Genomic DNA, 16,373 nt, shown 5'->3' with positions numbered 1-16,373 from the left:
AGAAAACACGGCATCGGAACAAGATTGATTATTCCAAGGCATACTGCATAACACAATTCTTCCACCTAGACTCCATTTCCTAGTATTATATTGTGAACCTATTAATATATGAGCCATTGATTGTGTCATAATTCAGTCACCTTTCAGGGCTTCAGTCTACTGGGGTAGGGGCTGAGGAATAAACATGAGCTTTAGAAAAGAAAATTCGACATTTGCACAGCACAGCCCTCAGGAGGTTTGTTTCCTAAAATTTGAGAACACCAAGGAAGGCCTGGCCACCAGTCCAAGGTAGTATCTGCCCCTAGAAGCATTAGAAGTGTGGCTGCTGTGTCACACATGCCTCAGTAGGTGGCAGAGAGGAGAGAGGCCATTTCTACACTCAGTGTTCTGACCTGTGATTAGCAGTGATTAGTAGCCCAACACTCCCTGAAAAGGGGAGCCTGAGATGATCTTCAGTTGGATACCAAGGGGTAGGGAGACCTGGGTGAGGCATAAGACTCCTTGCCATGGGGTCCTGACAGGGAGCTGGCAGAGATGATCACCAGTCCAGTGCTACACAGGCCCAGGGGACAGGGGCAGACCATGCCCACAATGACCCCTGCCTGGCACCATAATGCACAAGCTGGACATAGCACTTCTGAGACCACTCCTAAGATGATCCCAGACATTCAAGAGACCCTAGACACCACTGAGGAGTAAGTGGTAGAGAAATGGAAGAGACATAGAAAGAGAAACAGAAGGATGTGGGCACAATGAAGAGAGGCAGAACTGGAGACTGGAGGGTAGTGAGGAACAACCTGACGTGAGTAGCCCGTGATGCCACCTGGGACCATGGTAGGTGGGGTCCTGCCTGTCTGCAGAACATTATCTGGGTCTGTGATCGTTACCACCAAAGGCCAGGTCCCTGGTCTGGGCTACCTTCCCAGGAACACCTTGATATTGGAGGGCTGTGCAGAACTGGCCCCACCCCTCACCTGGCCCTAGGAGTATAAGAATAGGAGAGCTGATCACACCCTAAGCAGCTGCAGTGCTCGGGAGAGAAGGCCTGTACAACGTAGGAGATGTGGATGAGCTGGCCCCACACTGCGTGGTGAGGGTTCAAATGAGGAAGAGATGCCCCTCACCCCTCTCCCCTCACTAGCTATGGCAGGCGGGAGACCTGGCCCCGAGATCATGAGAGCAAGAGTGTTGGCTGCAGCACTTGGGAGAGTAGGCCCTGTACCTCACCTGAGCAGATACAGTGGAACTGACCTCGAAGGTGGGAATGCGAAAGAGCTAGCCCTGAGGGTGTGATCCTGGGAGAGCTGGTCCCACCACTCCTCTGCCATGTGATAACATTGGGGAGGGAGAGGTATAGAGGTAGATAGTTAATCAGATCTAAACTCCCCTGCTGGTGAGCTCATGCTTTTTACCACCCACCAAAATACCCTGGATCCTGGATCCGAAAAAAAAAAAAACAAAGAAGAGAAGAGAGAGAGAGAGAGAGAGAGAGAGAGAGAGAGAGAGAGAATGGAGAGAGAGAGAGAGAGAGAGAGAGAGAGAGAGAGAGAGAGAGAGAGAGCCCTTCTATTTTAATATGCCTTAATCAGCCCAATGGCTGGGCACTTCCAAACTTTGCAAACACCTCTCCTCCGATATTTCTGAATTGTTATTTACTAAAATCTATGTTTCATCTCTGCTACCCCAGACCCAGTCAGGGAAGTGGGCCCTGGGGCCACTCTTCCTCGATTCTTACATTTTGTATGCTTTCTCTCCTTGCTCTTTCTGCTACCCGCGCCAGCCCCCGCCCCCGCCCCGTCATGGAGATTCTAAAGTCTCCTTCTTGCTTTGGTTCCTTGCCTGGGAAATCTAAAGTCCTGCCTTTGTCTCCCAGCCCAGCCATTGGCCGTTAACTTTATTTACCAATTAGAGCCAACTGGAGGCAGGGGTTCTCTGCATCTGGACTTGTAGATTCCCGTGTGATCTGGGGAGCCGAATTAACACAAACAGCATTAGAAGAAATCCACAACAGAGATATGCTGCCACCACCCCCAACCTTGTCACCTATGGCAGGCAAGAGAGATGGCCTGAGGTCATCAAAGCAGAAGAGCTGTCTCTGCCCCTCACCTGCTGTAGCACTTGGGGGAGCAGGCCCTGTACATCAACTGGGAAGCACAGTAGCCCTGGCGTGGGAGTTGTGGGCGAGCCAGCCTGAGGGTGTGAGTGTGGGAGAACTGTTTTGTTTGCTGTGCTGTGATGTCAACAAGGGAGAGATCCCCTCTGCACCCTCTTGCCTTATCACCAGTAGCTGGAGGAAGAGCTGAACCTGATGGGATCATAAAAGCAGGAGAGCTCCCCTGGCCCCTCGCCCTTCGCCCCTCCCCTTCTCCCCCCCCCCTTGCCTACTATGGCACTCAAGAGACCAGGCCCGACAACTCTCCTGGGCAGCACACTAGAGTTGACCCTGATAGAGGGGCATGGATAAGCCTGCCCCAAGGTTGTGGGTGCAGGAGAGCTGGCCCTGCCTTTTGTCTGCTGGCCAGTGGCTCAGACAGGAGAGATGTGCCCTCCTCCCCTCCTTCATCCCTCACCATCTATGGCAGGCAGGAGAGATGACCCTGGGGTCATGAGAGTTGGGAGAACAAGCCCCATCCCTCATCAGTTACAACACATGGGACAATGGACACTGCACTTCACCTATGAAGCATGGTAGAGCTGGGCCTGGTTGAAGGGCTTGCCGGGCATGAGTCTCAAGAATGAGAACAGGCAAGCTGACTGACTAACCAGCTCAGATGCCTGTCAGACCCAGATCTGGAGCTTTGAATTGGCCCAGCCCAACATCTGCCCCACCGTGAACTGCTGGTTGTTGTGGAGAGGTGGGGAGGTGAGGGGGGGAGATCCCTGCAGATCCAGAGCTGCAAGATCTCCATAAAACAGGGCAGCAGCAAGATGTCCAAGAGGAGTCACAGTGAGGTTCCAGTATTGAGTGATAGAGGCCAGAGGTGGTGCGAGTTTTCGAGGGTGGACAGTGGTTATGAGGGGAAGGGGAATGAGTGGAACTGGGGTGCATGCTGTGGGATTCACAGAGAACCAATGAAAAGTTGTTGTTGTTGTTGTTGCTGCTGCTGTTGTTGTTGTTTTGTTGTTGTTGTTGTTTTTAAGTGGTATCTAATGAGAGAAAATAAGGTCATTGTGGGTGAGCCCTTGAGAGGACAGGACATTGGGAATCCAGCCCTCGCTCTCACTTCCCAGTTACCATGAGTATCCTCCTTTAAGCACTACCTTGTGATAAGTCTAAAACTAGTGGGACAAATAACCTTGGCTAAAAAATCCAAAACTGGGTCAAAAATCAACTTTTCCTGTTTTTTAAGTTGATTTTCCTCGTGTATTTTTGAGAGTGACAGAAAGCTGACACAAAGTTCTTGAAGCACAGGTTTCTCAGCTGTGACACAAGCATACCCTCATGCACAGTATAGACCTGGGCTCTCTACATTGCTGCTGTAGAATTCAGAGGTGAGGGGAAATCGTACAAGAGTGCAGGTCATGCTGAAAGATGATCAGGGAGTGCTGAAAGTTCTTTGTCTTTGACCTGAAAGTTTAATTTCTCATTAGGACATCTATAAAATGTCTTAATTTTACAGTTCTTAATAGACACAAAATTAAGAGAAATAAGATTCCATGCAGGCATGCGTTTCCTATCACAGTCAACCTTACCCAGGACTTGCAGGATTTTGTAACTTTCTGAAAGTGACATTTTCATCATGTAAGTGACATCACCTGGCTCCCAGCAATAACTTCTCAATGTACAGGGAAAGAAAAATACCCTAGATAGGCAAGTGTGCGGAGATGAATGTACTTGGTTCACGGGCAACAGCAATTATGGGAGGTGTGGACTTGTTGAAGGAAGTGTGTCACTATGTGGGCGGGCTTTGAGGTTTCCTAGGCTCGAGCTCCACCCAGTGTAGAAGAGACTCTCCTCCCGGACGCCTGCAGAGGACAGTCTCCTTCTGACTGCCTTTGGATCAAGATTTTGAACTCTTGCCTCCTCCAGCACCAAGGCAGCCTGCACGGTGTCATGATTCCCACCATGATGATACTGGACTGAGCCTCTGAAACTGTAAGCCAACCCCAATAAATGTTTGCCTTTCTAAGAGTTGCCTTTGTCATGGCGTCTCGTCACAGAAATGAAACCCAAACCAAGACAGCAAGTAAATGTAGCTCTACCATTGAGGCCAAACCAGTGTAGTTAAGCAAATTTTAGAAGCAGTCAAATTGGGTATGAATATTTTAAAACACAACACTGAAACCCTTATGTATACTTCCAAATCCAATTAGTATTCTTTAAAGTTTCCTTGAATGCAAGCATAAATTCACTTACAAACAGTATGGTGGGTTTTTTTTTTTAATTACTGGAAGAGCTTTGACTAGTGATCTTCCCTACAGAAAGGACATTGTGCTATAACAGCATTCAGTAAGATGTAGAATTTAAAGAATTTCTTTCCTGTATTAGACCTGTTGATTTATCTTTAATTTTCTTGCTTCTATCATAAACCTTTGCCATCCATTAATACATTCCGACTTAGTACATTCAATCTTCTAGCCCAGCAGTTCTCAACCTGTGGGTTGAGACCCCTTTGAGAGTCAGATATCAGATATCCTGCATATCAGATATTTACATTACAATTCATAACGGTAGCAAAATTACAGCTATGTAAGTACTAAGCATTTTCTAAATATGTTCAACCGATGTGAAACTAATCACAACTATACAAGCTAAAGCTTGTTTGCTATTAAAATCTCTGTAGCAAATGTTTTAATTCATTCTGCTTCTGTTTTTACTCTGATTTAATACCTTATTACATTTTTTGACTTTCTAAGTTTTCAAATAAGTATATTCAGAGACACTTGCTCAATAAATACAGGTAAGAACAGGGGTAGCATTCTAATGGCCTGAGAGCAGTAGCTGAGTTAAGATGATCCACTGGACCAGATATTAATTTGAAAGTACAAAACAGCAGTTTTGTGAAATCAATTACTGATGCAGAGGCAGAAGGTTGGGAACCAGTGTAGACCAAACATCTCCGTACCCTTGCTTTGAATAAAGAAACCCAATGATATACTAAAGTGGGTAGGAGTTGAACTTCACATGAAATTCCCAAAGAAATCAGTATCAGGCTCAAAACTTGTTATATTTGCAATTTTGTTCTGACTTTATGGTTTATAAAATGTTTTTCAGCTTTATGTTTACTTTTGAAGATTTGTTTCAGCTTGTTATCTGTGAAAGAGAAAAGTAATAAAGGCAGCCACTTGGGGGCGAATGCAGAGCTAATGAAGACACAACTCATGTGTATGACCACAGCCACAGCGTCTCTGGGCTCTGGCCTTCATAACCCTTTCTTTTCTACTTAAAAAAAAAAAAATAGCTATTTGAGACTTTTGTACACCATGTTTTGATAAAATTTCCCACCCTCTAGCCCCTCCCCTCCCCTATCAAACTTCTAAAGAATAAGCAAAAACAACAAACTCCATCAAGTTCAGTTTGTGCTGACCATATGAACTAGGTATGTGTGCATTTACTGGAGCATGGTAGACCTACAAGAGACCACACCCTCAAAGAAAACTGAGTCTCTCCTTCCAGGAAGCAATCAATTCCCAGCAGATCATAGGGATTCGTGTACAACATCCCACTACTTGCTGGGAATTTGTTCGATTTCTTGCATAGGTCTTGTGCATACTGTCAAAACTACACTGAGTTCCTATGTGTAGCTTCCATGTTGTGTCTAGAAAGCATGTTTTCCCTTTGTATCATCCACTCCTCCAGTGGAGGCTTACAGTCTTTCCACCTGCCCTTCCTCAGTGATGCCTGAGGTTGACGAGGAGGAATATGAAATCTGACCGAGATATAGTTTCTCATCCTCTGCATCTCAACCATTTGTGAGTCTCTCTGTCAATCAGCGTCTGTTGCACAAAGCTTCTCTGGTGAGGGATGAGAGGTGTACTTATTTATAATGCTAAACTTTTAGACGTCAACTTCATACTACGTCCGTTTAACAGAATAATAGTCATAAGCTCCGAAGTCTGCTGATGACCTTTGTAGCTGCAGGTTCTTGGTCCCAATAACACTGCTAGGTATGAGTTTAATCTTGTGGAGATGGCCTTAAATCCAATCAGAAAGTGGCTGGTTCATCCCACGACATAAATAAAAATAAAAAATATTAAAGCCGTCCTAGAATTCAATGAAAATGAATGCACAACATACCCAAACATATGGGACCCAATGAAAGCACTGTTGAGAGGAAAGTTCTTATCACTGAGGGCTCTCATAAAGAAATTAGTGGGATCTCATTCAAGGAACTTAACAGCACACCTGAAAGCTCTAAAACAAAAAGAAACAAACATACCCAAAGGGAGTAGAGGGCAAAAAATAATGAAACTTAGGGTTGAAATCAACCAATTAAAACCAAAGAGAACAATACAGAAAAATCAATGAAACCAAGAGTTGGTTCTTTGAGAAAACGAACAACATAGACAAACTCTGAGCCAAACTAACTAAAAGGCAGAGAGACAATATCCTAATTAATAAAGTCAGAAATGAAAAGAGAAACAAAACAACAGAAACTGAGGAAATTCAAAAAATCACTAGGTCTTACTTCAAAAACCTGTACTACACAAAATTAAAAAAATCTCAATGAAGTAGACAATTTTCTTGATAGATACCACTTACCAAAGTTAAACCAAGATCAAGTAAACTATCTAAATAGTCCTATAACCCCAAAGAAATAGAAGTGGTTATTAAAACTCTCCCAACCAAAAACAAAAAAAAAAAAGCCAGGATCAGATAGTTTTAATGCAGAATACTACCAGACCTTCCAAGAAGAGCTAATACCAATACTTCTCAAATTATTCCACAAAAGAAAAACAGAAGGAACATTGCCAAATCCATTCTATGAGGCTACATAGAATGATACCTAAACCACACAGACTCAACAAAAGAGAGGATTTCAGACCAATTTCCCTTATGAACATTGATGCAAAAATACTCAACAAAAATACCTGCAAAAAAATACATCAAAAACATCATCCACTATGATCAAGTAGGGGTCATATGAGAGATGGAGGGATGGTTCAACATATGAAAATCTATTAATGTAATCAACCATATAAACAATCTAAAAAAAAAACACACATGATCTTCTCATTAGATGCTGAAAAGCTTCTGACAAAATCCAACATCCCTTCAAGATAAAAGTTTTAGAGAGATCAGGAATACAGGACATAAACACAATAAAGACAACATAAAGTAAGCTGATCAGCAAAACCAAATTAAATGGAGAAAAACTTAAAGGAATTCCATTAAAATTAGGAACAAGACTGGGATGTCCATTCTCTCTGTGTCAATTTAATATAGTACTTGAAGTTTTAGCTAGAACAATAAGACAACTAGAGGAGATCAAGGGGATACAGACTGGAAAGGAAGAGTCAAAGTACTGCTAGTCTCGATATGATAATGATATGATATGATATGATATGATAGTATATATAAGTGCCTTAGGGTTTTATTGCTGTGAACAGACACCATGACCAATGCAAGTTTTATAAAGGACAACATTTAATTGGGGCTGGCTTACAGGTTCAGAGGTTCAGTCCATTATCATCAAGGAGGGAGCATGGCAGCATCAAGGTAAGCATGGTGTGGGAGGAGCTGAGTTCTACATCTTCACCCGAAGGAAGCCAGGAACAGACTGACATCCTCAGGCAGCTAGGAGGAGGGTCTCCAAGCCCACTCCACAGTGACACACTTCCTCCAACAAGGCCACACCTTCTAATAGTGCCACTCCCTGGGCCAAGCATATGCAAACCATAACAATAAGCAACCCCAAAATCTCTAACAGAGAAGAACTCCTATAGTTCCTATATTGCTGATAAACACCTTCAGCAAAGTAGCTGGTTACAAAATTAACTTAAAAAAATTAGTAGTCCTCCTTTATACAAACGATAACTAGGCTGAGGAAAAAAAATAAAGGAAATTACACCCTTCCCAGTAGCCACAAATTGTGGGAACAGGAACCAGGATATGGGGAGGAAAGTAGAGGCAGAATGTATAAAGATTCCCAGGTTTGGAATATGGAGATCAGGATTAGGGTGCATATCTAACTTTATTGTTTAACACATAAGCTTATATATAGTTTTTCAGTGAATTAGGGTATGGTTATGTATTCAAGGGCAAATGGGGGCACAACATGCTTTGTTTACTTGAATCTGACTCATCTTCCTATGAGCCTGTAAGAGCGGGGCCAATCACCCAGGGAGATTTCCAGAAGACAGGAGAAGCAGCCACTGACCTGGCCTTGGGTCTTTTGTGTTGCCAGGAGCCATCTCAGATTGTATACCATGTACGGCAGATCAGGATTCTTGGAGAAGTCGAAGAAGCCTATAGCACTTTGTTCTCTGTCCCACTTCGTCCTCCAGCAAATCCCTCACAACAAATAATACAAAATATCTTGGTGTAACTTGCAAATTCCCCGCAACAAATAATATAAAATATCTTGGTGTAACTAACCAAGCAAGTGAAAGACCATTATGGCAAGAACTTGAAGTCTTTGAAGAAAGAAATTGAATAAGATATCAGAAAATGGAAAAATCTCCCACACACATGGATTAAGTAGGATTAACACAGTAAAAGTGACCATCTTACCAAAAGCACTTGGCAGATTCAATACAATTTCCATCAAACTTCCAACACAATTCTTCACAGACCTTGAAAGAACAATACTCAGCTTCAAAAAGAAGAACAAAAAGCAAAACAAAACAAAACAATCAAGAAAAAACAGAAGGGGCTCAAGACCCCATATGAACAACAATGCCAAGCAACCAGAGCTTCCAGGGACTAAGCCACTACCCAAAGACTACACATGGACTGACCCTGGACTCTGACCTCATAGGTAGCAATGAATATCCTAGTAAGATCACCAGTGGAAGGGGAAGCCCTGGGTCCTGCTAAGACTGAACCCCAGTGAACGTGATTGTTGGGGGAGGCGGCAATGGGGGAGGATGGGGAGGGGAACACCTATACCTATAGGGAGGGGGAGAGGCTAGGGGGAATGTTGGCCCGGAAACCGGGAAGGGGAATAACAATCGAAATGTAAATAAGAAATACTCAAGTTAATAAAGATTTAAAAAAAAAAGGAAAAAAAAAGGAAAAACAGAATATCCAAAATAATCCTGCACAGTAAAAGAACTTCTGGAGGTGTTACTATCCCTGATTTTAAGCTGTAGCATAGAACATTAGTCATGAAAAACTTCATGGTATTAGCATAAAATCAGACAGATTAATTAATGGAATTAAATTGAAGTCCCAGAAGTAAACCCACATGGACACTTGATTTTGGACAAAGAAGCCAAAATGTACAATGGGGAGGGGGGACATCTTACATAAATGGTGGTGGACTAACTGGATGTGCATGAAAAAGAATGCAAATAGATCCATATCAATCACCCTGTACAAAACTCAAGTCCAAGTGGATAAAAAACCTCAACATAAAACCAGATACACTAAACCTCGTAGAAAAGAAAGTGGGAAGTAGCTTTAAACACATTGGCACAGGAGTAAATTCCTTAACAGCAAACCAAATAACTCAATTATAAATGGGGTACTTTGTTCCGGCCTAAAAGAACTGCAGGGACAAAAATGGAGAAGAAAGTAATCCTCAAGAGACTTGAGGCCCCAGGGAAGGGGGAGGTCTGGTGGGGGGAGGGGAGCACCCTCTCAGAGGCAAGAGGGGGGAGAAATGGGGTGAGGAACTGTGAGACAGGGACCAGTAGGGAGTAGGGCAACAGCAGGAATGTGAATAAATAAAATAATTTTTAAAAAATGGACTGAATGAAAGGCAGTCTAATGACTGGCCGAATGTAGGATCCATCTCATGCTGGGGGTACAAAGGCCTGACACTATTACTGACACTGTGATGTACTTACAGACAGGAGCCTAGCATGGCTGCCCCCTGGGAGACCCTACCAGCAGCTGACTGAGATAGATACTTACACCCAACCATTGGACTGAAGTCTGAGACTCCTATGGTTGTTTAGGGGAAGGATTGAAGAAGCTGAGGAGAGGGTGAACCTATAGGAAGACCAGCAGTCTCAACTAACCCGAACCCCAGGGAGCTCCCAGACACTGAGCCACCAACCAGGCAGCATACACTGGCTGGTCCAAGGCCCCCAGCACATATACAGCAGAGGACTGCCTGGTTTGGCCTCAGTGGGAGAAGATGCCCCTAAGATTCTGGAGAGATTTGAGGCCCCAGGGAAGGGAGACGCCTGATGTGGGGAGCACCCTCTCAGAAGCAAGGAGGAGAAGAAATGAAGTGAGGAACTGTAGGAGGAGGAACTGGGAGTGGGCAAGAGTGGGAATGTAAATAAATAATATTTTTTAAATGGCATACAGATCTCGACAGAGAATTCTTGACAATCTCTAATGGCTAGTAAATATGTTGTCACTCTAACCAAGCAAGTGAAAGATCTCTATGACAAGAACTTCAAGTCTCCGAAGAAAGAAATCAAAGAAGATCTCAGAAGATGGAGAGATCTCCCATGCTCATGGATTAGCAAAATTAATAAAGTAATTTAGTAAAAATGACCATCTTCCCAAAAGTAATCTACAGATTCAATGCAATCCCCATCAAAATTCCAACTCAATTCATAAAGAGCAATTTGCAAAGTCATTTGGAATAACCAAAAACCCAGGATAGCAAAAACTATTCTCAACAATAAAAGGACTGGGGGAATCACCATCCCCAACCTCAAGATGTATTATAGAGTAATAGTCATAAAAACTGTATGGTGTTTGTACAGAGACAGGCAGGTAGACTCTGAGAGTCTCTTACACCTGCAGAATGGACAAGATGCTGACAGGATGTGGATCAAGGGGAACACTCCTCCATTACCTGTGAGAGTACAAAGTTGTATAACCATTTTGGAGGTCAATTTGGTGGTGTCTCAGAAAGTTGGGGATAGTTCTCCCACAAGACCCAGTTCTACTACTTGTGGGCATATACCCACAAGATCCTCCACTTATTCAACTGTGTTCACAGCAGCTTTATTCCTAATGGCCAGAAACTGGAAACAACCCACATGCCCCTCTGCTGAAGAATGGATAAAGAAAATGTAGTACAGTTGCACAATCTTGATCACAGGATTTAAAAAACAAAAGACTTAAAAGAATTTTGAGAAAGAGTGCTCTCTTTCTATCAGTCACTTTGGTAGGATGCATTTTCACAGCGTGAGTCCTACCAATCCATGAGCCTAGATCTTTCCATCTTCTGGTATTGTACCATCCAAAGAAATATGGGACAAGTCTCTGTCAGTTCCCATGGTTCCTCCCAGCACTTCACCCCTCCCCCTTCCCTAGACCTCCCCCAATGCAGGAGGCGAACTTTGTTCCCTCTTGCAGATTTTCTTTTATATGTAACAGCCATTTTGGCTATGTGCTCTCTTGGCCTTTTGATCTACTTTTCCTCTCCACACTCTTATTTTCCTCTCTGGATTTCCTCCCAACTCTCTTAGCCCCATTCAGTCTGGATCCTTCCAGATGCCTCCAGCCATACTCTCCCTCCTTTCTACGATAAAACCTTCTCCTTAACTATGCCTAGGCAAAGTCATGTCCGGTCTTTCGTCAGGTTATTCTATTTACTTATTTTCTTCAGTATCATTACTTTTCCATGGTACAAGTCTTTCACATCCTTGGTTAAGTTTATTCAAAATACCTTTGAGACCCCTGTGAATATTGTTTCCCTGGTTTATCCCTTAACATGTTTATCATTTATATATAGTAAGGCCAGTTGGTGGTGGTGGTGGGGGTGTTGGTGGGGTGGGTGGTGGTGGTGGTGTGTGTGTGTGTGTGTGTGTGTGTGTGTGTGTGTGTGTGTGTGTGTGTGTGTGTGTGTAACTTTGCACCCTGATATTTTGCTGGATGTGTTTGTTGGGTGTAGTTTTTTGGTATTGTTGTAAGACCCCATAGTGGCCTTACCTCAGGAGTGCCACACACAGAGCACAGATTGACAAAGTGACTGCTGCAATAGCATGAGGTTTTTTATTCCACATACATGGGGTTGCTATCCACGCAGGGAGAGGCAACCCCGAACCCAAAAACCACACAACTTTTATTCGTTACAGAGGGCAGACTTCAGCAATAGGGTTAGCTGGCCTATTCTCATTGGTGGTACCCAGGACAAAGGATCTGGTCAGGTATTGGCTGGCCTGCTCAAGGGGCTGTTCTTGGTTCAGTTGGTCACTTTCCTCATCCAGCCCTATACCTAGCCTTGGTGAATCACTGGGAAAGGGCTAAGTTGGCGCGTCCCTTGTGAGGGGTGTAGGGGGGTGAACTGGGTGTTCAGGCAGGGTCAGGATGACATCTTGTGGTTGTTCTCGGAATTTACCACAGGGAGGGGTAGGGGTCTTTCTGATAACAGTTGTTTCTCTTTGTTTTGTCTTAATTAGCTTAGCCAGAATCTTGATCACCAAAACTTTATCATATCACTGTGCATCATGACGTCAGATGTATCTCTCAGAAAGGTAACAAGTTTGTCATAGGCATCCTGACCACCAGATGTATTTCTCAAAACCTTGTTTTTATAACTTTGTTTCTCATATCTATGAAACTTTGAAACTTTACTTCTTTGGTATCTTTAGCTTAGGGTTTTTATACTTAGAATCACCACCTGCAAAGAATTCATGGGCCCCTTCCTTTCCTGTCCGTATCCTCTTTATTACTTTCAGTTGTCAGATTGTTCTGAGACTTCAATTACTTACTATATTGAACAGAAGGGGGAACGTGGACAACCCTGACTTGTTTCAGATTTTTGGTGGCGATGAACTCTTAACAAGCTGTGGGATCAGCACACAATAAGTATATTAACTATATTTACTATGTGTTACTTCTACCTTGAAGCTTTGGTAGAATTACTCACTGAATGCATTTGGCCGTGGCTTTTAAAATTGGAAGGTTAGTGCTTCTTTAAAGTATCCTCAGTGTCTGTTCTGATGTCTCCCTTTTTAAAATGTGAATGCTCTTTCTTTGGTTAATTTGACTCAAGGTTTGGTAACCTTGCTAATTCAAAGACCCGGCTTTATTTCATTTGTTCTTTGGATTTTTGTTTCCACTTAATTTCTGCTGTAACTTTATCTTTTTCCATCTATTCTTTTGGGATAGTTTATTCCTGTTTTCCCAAAGCCTTTAAGTGCATCATGTTATTAATTTGAGATGTCTTAATGTAGGTTCCATGAATTTTCCCCTTAGTACTGCCTTCATTTTGTCCCATCAATACCAATCCATTGTTTGTTTTCATTCAATTCTAGAACCTAAAATCTTCCTGACTTCTCCCTTCACCCAATTTTTATTCCTGTAGTATGTTTAGTTCCCATGAGTTTGTGTACCTTTTGTAGTTTCCATCGCTCCTGATACCCACCCTTTCCCCATTGTGGTCAGAAAGAATACAAGATGTTATTTCAGTTTTTCTGTACTTGAGACTTTTATGTAGTTGATTCTGGGGAAGTTTTATTGGCCAAGAAAAACATTATCCTAGAGTGTTTGTGTGTAATATTCATAGCTATCTGCTAGCTTCATTTGATTTATGATATTGTTTAACTCAAGTTTCTCTGTTATAAGCTGTCTATTGAAAAAAGTGGAATGCTGAAACCACCCATTATTATTATTGTGACTAGTTTGTAGTTTGGGATCTCATAGTATTTCTTTTGTAAAACTTGATGCTTCTATATTTGGTGCATATTTGCTTAGAGTTGAAATCCTTCTGACTATGGGATTGAAGTCTATTTTTTTCAGACAGCAATGTAGCTACGCCTTGAATGGAATGCCCTTTTCTCATCCTTTTACCCTAAGGTGGTATCCATTATTAATAATGAGTTGTTTTTCTTGGAGGCAGCAAAATGATGAATCCTGTTTTCTAAGCAAATCTGTTAGTCTGAGTCTCAATTGTGGGTTTGAAAAAACGCATATTCAGTTATTAACAAAAAATATGCATTAATTTCTATCATTTTGAATTTTGTGCTCTTTTCTCAAATCTCTTTTGATTAGCTAAGCATTATTTGTTCCCTGCAATCTCTTGGGCATGTTTATCTTTCTCTGCAGATTGACCTATCCTTCAAGTATACTTTAAGCATAGTAGTATACTAGTATACTTCTAGGACTAGCTTAGTAGTAAAAATATTTCTTGAGCCCCCTTTTTCTATCATGGCATTTTAAAATTTTCCTTCAGTTTTAATAGTTTTTTCTGGATAGTAGACTGAGTTGACAACTGTGATCTTTCAGAACTTGGAATAAACTTTTCCAATCTTTTCTTACTTTAAAAGAGTCTGTCAAATAATCTAGTGTTGCCTTTTTTAGAAACCTTTCAATGCTTTTACACGACTTCCAACTACTACAACTAATATGAAGTTATTTTTTTCTGGTTTTATTTGATAGTCTATAGTCCTTATACCTGGATGAGAATCTTGTTCTCTAGGTTTAGGTGACTGTCATCTGATTTTACTGAAGATATTTGCATTGCTATGGACATACTCTTCTCCTATGCCAGTATTTTAAAGGTTAGGTCTATGCACAGTAGCGTACTATCATCCCATGTTCATCCCCTCCCTCTCCCTCTCCTCTTACTCTTTAGAATTGTCCAATTCTCCAACATTATCTTCCACTCCTGATTCCATTTTCAATGTGATCTAGTCTGTCAATATTTTTATTTAGCTTACTGGTTTTTCATTCCCAACATTATTTGGAATTTCTCTAGCAATTCAAACTGTTTTTTCTTATACATACATTTATTGACAAATACATTACCTCACACATAGACCTTTTATCTCATTAACACTCACATTTCAAGAGTCTTGTGAAAAAATTTAAATTTTTTTGCTTGATATAATTGTGACCCTTTAATCCTAACCATCACTGAAATCTTTAAAGTCTACATGTCATTGATAGTATCTTCCCCTCCAAATTCCTTGAGAAGTGGGCGTTATCATAGACTAGATGAGACATATGGGTTTCTAGAAGACCTTAAGAAAAGATCCACACTGGAGAGATGGCTTAGCAGTTAAGAGCACTGACTGCTCTTCCAGAGGTCCTGAGCTCAATTCCCAGCAATCACACAGTGGCTCACAACCATCTGTAATGGGATCCAGTGTGTCTGAAGACAGCTACAGTGTAGTCATATAAATAAAAAGAAAAGATCCACTATGACTCTTCAAAGAGTATCCAGGTCAAAATTTACTTAATTGTTGTTTACTCCATCTCATGGGTTTACTTCGTTATCTAGCTTTTCTACAAGATGAAACTCTGGATCTTCTTTTTGAGAACAGAATTGAGAATGTGAAGGCACCTGTGCCTAGATATTACCATCCTATCGCTCCTCTTTGGCCTATCATATTTTCTAGCTTGTGGTTAACCAATTTATAAGAGGTAAGATCAGATATCTCAAGTTCTTATCAGCTTGAATATTTTACAATTGGTTTTGCTGTAATTAGGTAGATGAATGTAAAAGGTTGTAACAACAGCAGTTGATTCTCTGGAGATCAGATTTCTACCATAAAACTTTGCTGTCTTGTGTTTCCTTCCAGGATGAGTTTAGTTACATCACTTCCAGCTAATCTATGACCTTCTTGCGATCATCTCTTCAGCCCTAAAATATGCTTTTTGAGGGGTTGGGGATTTGGCTCAGTGGTAGAGCGCTTGCTAGGCCCTGGGTTCGGTCCCCAGCTCCAGAAAAAAACAAACAAACAAACAAAAAAAAAACAAAAAAAAATATGCTTTTTAAACAGAGCTTCATATATTTTTAAAAAGACATTTCTTGCAAGTATATAAAGACGTTTTCTTTTTTACATAAGGAATGTGTCCTGACGACAACCAATTTCTAAAGTAGAAACTATGTCTTACCATTGTAGAATGCCTGATACAAATAAAAATGGACAATTATAAGCCTGTAAGCCACTTGAGAGGCCTCTAATTAAAGGAAAGGGGGGCTCATCTGAGTTACAGAACAGCAGGGAACACATAAAACAAACAAATCCAACAGAATATAACATAAAGTAAAATGTATAGTTCTAAAGTAAGACTTGGGTGAAAATTTTCAAAGATAGGATTTCAGTAATATACAGACAATAGAAACAACGAATACCTTGTGGAAACTTAGGAGAATATATACAAGAAAAATTGGAATATTTTAGGATCCAATATTTCTATTAGTAATGCTAGAAATAGAAAGTATTTAATTTACAATACCCAGGGAAGATGAAGGGGGGAGGGGATTATGGGATTTAGTAAATAAACAATTAAAAAAATGTAGAGAGCGGCGCGGCGAAACAAAGATGGCACCAACATCCAGCCTTGTCTG

The 16,373-nt window shown here is 41.6% G+C and overlaps 1 non-coding gene across 1 annotated transcript; it reads left to right on the top strand.

Moving 5' to 3' along the window:
* The first annotated feature begins 294 nt into the window (after positions 1–294).
* Positions 295–424, top strand: LOC116906451. The gene has a single exon (XR_004388708.1). It is a non-coding gene; the product is annotated as a small nucleolar RNA SNORA17 (small nucleolar RNA).
* The last annotated feature ends 15,949 nt before the right edge of the window (positions 425–16,373 follow it).

The sequence above is a fragment of the Rattus rattus genome, chromosome 7 (genome assembly GCF_011064425.1).
Source record: "Rattus rattus isolate New Zealand chromosome 7, Rrattus_CSIRO_v1, whole genome shotgun sequence".
Taxonomy (NCBI): Eukaryota; Metazoa; Chordata; class Mammalia; order Rodentia; family Muridae; genus Rattus; species Rattus rattus.
The sequence above is the reverse complement of the archived record's forward strand: the minus strand, read 5'-3'. Positions and strand labels throughout refer to the sequence as shown.